At 31.9% G+C, this 4,540-nt stretch overlaps 1 long non-coding RNA gene across 1 annotated transcript; it reads right to left on the reverse strand.

Annotated features, from left to right (window-relative positions):
- On the reverse strand, positions 1-4,540 carry LOC146745839 (uncharacterized). Its single transcript, XR_014929526.1, has 2 exons — positions 4,455-4,540; positions 1-254 (listed from the first exon to the last, which is right to left on the reverse strand). It is a non-coding gene; the product is annotated as an uncharacterized LOC146745839 (long non-coding RNA).

Raw genomic sequence — 4,540 nt, forward strand, 5'->3', positions numbered from 1 at the left:
TTTCACTATCTCAAGCTTCAATTGTTTTATTCAGATGATTCATTCATTCATGCTATGTCAGTATCTTCAACACCAGAATCCAATAGGACATCTCACTTGTAGATCTTTTGAACGGTCATCATGATTTGCACTTGTTTGTCCATTATGAACATTAAGTTCGATATCTGGTGCTCGCTCGGAGGAAACAGCTCGAATCTCTCCGAAGCTCATGGTTGTTGTGACTATGCATATCAAAAGAAGCATTGGTGCCATGTCTAGAGAAAAACAAACGTATACATAAAATGAAATATCCCTAGTCTATGTATTCTATTCAAAAAGAAAGATTTTGTTTCAATTGTGAATTTTAATTGTTTCAATTAAATTTATATTGAAAGATTGAATGGATAAGCAATAATGATGAAAATTTGTTTTAAAGAAAACGTCGTTATTTACAGTTGGTATTACTATTGGTACTATTGGATTCAGTCAGAATTCTAACTATTTGTCTCAAAATTGTAAAAGCAATAATTTGTGTCATTATAAGTTTGCGTTACTGTTGTGAAGTGTATTTATTTCTATTATAAGAACGAGTTGCGTATAATTAACGGTTATTCAGCGTCAACAAGGAAATACGGCGTTATGGTGGTGAATAGCATCAGCTCAGTGTGAAACTAGGCTTGATTTCACACGACCCTTCTCAAATGACTCTCGGTATGAAATGTTTGATGCGCGGGTTATTATTTAACGCACTGGTGACATGGCCGTTGTTGACATTGTAAACACGTCTTGGAATTTATTAGAATTTCATTTTCATCTGATTTGATAATAAGGTAATTTGAAAACAGACGCATTGAAGATATTAAATGTTGTTTATGCATACATAAATGGGACGTTAAATTGTCAATATATTCATTATATTGCGACACTATGGTGTGTATGGTCACAATATACATAAGCTAAAATCAGTGTTACAGGCGACAGAAATAAGACTTAGAGGTTATTTCCATTCAAAGCAAAATTCTTATTAGAATTTCTACATAGATATGTATAAATTAGAATAATTTAATGTTAATATATAGTATTCTTTGAATACAAACAATTTAATTTTCGTCCGCTATGTGACACTGGCTAAATATGCAAGTATAACAATTATTAATTAGGACTAATTTTCGTATAATTTTCGATGCTGTGAAATACAAGTAAAAACGTTGCTCATATACTGGATACGTGGCATATACGTAAAATATATTAATAGTATAATGCTCTTAATATGAAAATATAAATGGCTGCGCTACTGAGCAAATCTACGTTGGGTTGTTGGAAGTTTGTCGTTGCCAAAGAGATGGTCATGTTTTTTTGTTTGTATTGCACTGTACTAAAAAATGCATTCCAAACAGGAAAGTGTAAATAAAGTATTTTGTGAATATAAACAATTTAATTGTTAACGTTTTTATTTTATTCACATTCAAACACACAAACGCAATTAGTCGGTGTTCATTTCGAAACACTGCCATTAATAACATAAGAACGTAATACGATCAATCGATCGATCAAGAGAACAGTGAATTTGTGTCATATGCTGCCGTTGTGTTGAAAATCGCAATGAAATTTAAAGGCCGAAAAGCAGAGACCTTTTCTGTAAACTGCAAAAACACAAAAGATTATAATTTTATGACGTTTTAGTAGTACTGCCATTTATTACCAGCATATTAATGATTTGCTCTAATTTTGAATTGCGCTGTTGGCAACCAAACCATTTTCACCACAGGGATGTCAGTAATTATACATGATTCGAAAAAATCTTTTATTTTGGACATCATGTTTTGAACTATTTAGATGATTCACTTAAGGTAGCGAGATAATGTATTGGCAATAGAAATGCCTTTCTAAAATTTGAAAGAAGTGCGTCAGTGAAACCACCGAACTTATATATAGTTAGGAAGACTATGGTTTAATGTTTCCAATAATATATAAAGATGAGATCAATGCGGACATTGCCACAATAAATTACATGAATATACATAGTTTTTTTTATAAAACAAAGATATGAAATACAAATTTGGTGAAGAATATATTAATTGGTTTCGTTCTGAATGAATTACGTTTATTTATTTTGCACAGCTGTTCTGTTTTCATGGTAATCGTTAAAATATCGCCGGCTACCGAGAAAATAAAATAACACCAATCAGGTGACCGATATTTAATTTGAAACATATTCTTTCTGAGAAAAGAATAACATTATTAACAATACATACTAGTGTTTTCAGTGAGCCTTCAAAAGTCCGCTCAGTGACTGTTTTGCCTATGACTACTATCATTTACCCATTGATATTTTTGTAAAATATCGTATTTCCTATCAATTATTAGCTGTCACAAACGCTGATATATATATATATATATTTTTCATTTCGCAGATGACAACTGTGTTGATAGCTCGGTGTCCGCAATATGGCTAATGTCCATCATCACTATTTTAGCATTGTTGTTGTCTTTTAATGTGTTAATTCCTGTTTCTATGTACGGCATTGCGAGTCAGCTATATTGATGTCTTGCTTTTCAAATCAATGTTTATAAAAGAAAAGGTCGAGGTAAACCAATGAGGTAGAATTTGTTTTATCGACAACATGAACATAATGTATGTAAACTTCAAAAACACAAAAGATTATAATTTTATGACGTTTTAGTAGTACTGCTAGTTACTATACCAGCATATTAATGATTTGCTCTAATTTTGAATCGCGCTGATAGCAACCAAACCATTTGCACCACAGGGATGTCAGTAATTATCCGTTTCAAAAAAATTATTTTGGACATCATATTTTGTACTATTTAGATGATTCACTTAAGATAGCGAGACTATTATTTGTGTTGAAAATTACGATTTTCACATTTATTTATTAATTGATAAAATGCACTATAAACTGTCATCTGATAAAGTCAACGTAACTTAGAATGTCATGTTAGTTGGTTAAAATGTCGATTTTTTGAAGGAAAGCAAGGCAGCTTCAGTAGTGTTTTTCAAAATCAACAACACAGGTTTAATTTGTGTGCCTATAAATTTCAAAGATTACCTCAAGACAAAGCAATGTTAGGGAGTGTTATCAATAGCTATCTGACACACAATGAGTGTTTCCAAACATTTGAGTGGTTTGTCTCCGCCCTGTGTATTTCACAAATTAGTCATTTGCATATGAATGTGTCAGACACAAGGTGATTTTGTTGTTTTCATTTGGCAATTTTATTGAACTATAGCGATCGCATTCCCTTTATTTTTTGGTTTCTAATAGCCTTACACATTTGGATGCCCCTACACATGTTAAATTGACCTTGATGGGAAAATAAATCGCTTGTGCAGATAAACAAGCTTGATAATCTTTGCCGTGACTTCATCGACGTTTTCTAGGAGTTTATGTTTTTCAAAATACAAGGTACAACAAATAACGTATATTTTTTGTCGTCGGATTAACACCAAATTTTCACAGCTTTAATTTGATAATGAGAGGAACTTGAATGTTTCCAGACAAACTATTTCATAGATTATTAACCAATGTGTTGTGGTTTAAGTTGGCGGCAATGCGACTAAAACAGAAATTAAAATTCAGGACATTACTTTTCAAAACGCGTTGCTTGAATAAAACTAAACTGACACATTCAATTTACCTGGCTAATGAACAACTTGGAAAAGTGAAAAAAAAACTTCTTATCACCAGCATAAATGCGTAATTATTTTTTTTTACAAAAAAAGTAATTTTTCACGTTTCATTAAGTAACGCACCGTAGATAAGGGCATGCCAAATACACCTTTGAAAAGCTTGAAGTCTGGCGATTCTAATAATTTATACTTTCCTGGGTCTATTTGTAGTCATTTGGTCACAATTAGAAGATGAAAACAAGTATGTAAATAATAGTCCCGCTACCTTAAGGTAGCGAGATAGTTGATTGGCAATGGAAATGCCGACCTATAAATTGAAAGAAGGGCATACGTAAAACCACCGAACACATATATATATTTAGGAAGTCTATGGTTTAATGTTTCGAATAATATATAAAGTTTGGTTCAATGCGAGTAAAACTCGTCACTCGAGTTGAAAATCGAAAGCCGCAAGAGATAGTTCTCACGAACTAGCAGACATTGCCACAATAAATTATATGAACATACATAGTTTTTTGAGAAAAAAACAAACATCTGAAATACATAATTGATGAACAATATAATAATTTGTTTCGCCCTCAATCAATTACGATTATTTAATTTTCACAACTGCTCTGTTTTCATAGTAATGTGACCGATGTTATAATTTGAAACACTGCAGTAACGCGTGATATGTTTTCACTCCTATAACAATATAAATCAATAGATACCATATTTACAAGTACACTAATGTTTCTGATTTTAAGGTTGTCAGGTGTTTAGCATTTCCGAGCATTGTGTGACATTGACTAAATATGCAATATGCAGTATAACAATTATTTACCTTAATACTACTGCAGGACTTCGTACAATTTTCGATAGAGCGAAACTCAAGTTAAAACGTTGATATTCTACTGAATACGTGGCGTA

This window comes from Saccoglossus kowalevskii, chromosome 5 (assembly GCF_978046115.1).
Source record: "Saccoglossus kowalevskii chromosome 5, keSacKowa6.1, whole genome shotgun sequence".
NCBI lineage: Eukaryota > Metazoa > Hemichordata > Enteropneusta > Harrimaniidae > Saccoglossus > Saccoglossus kowalevskii.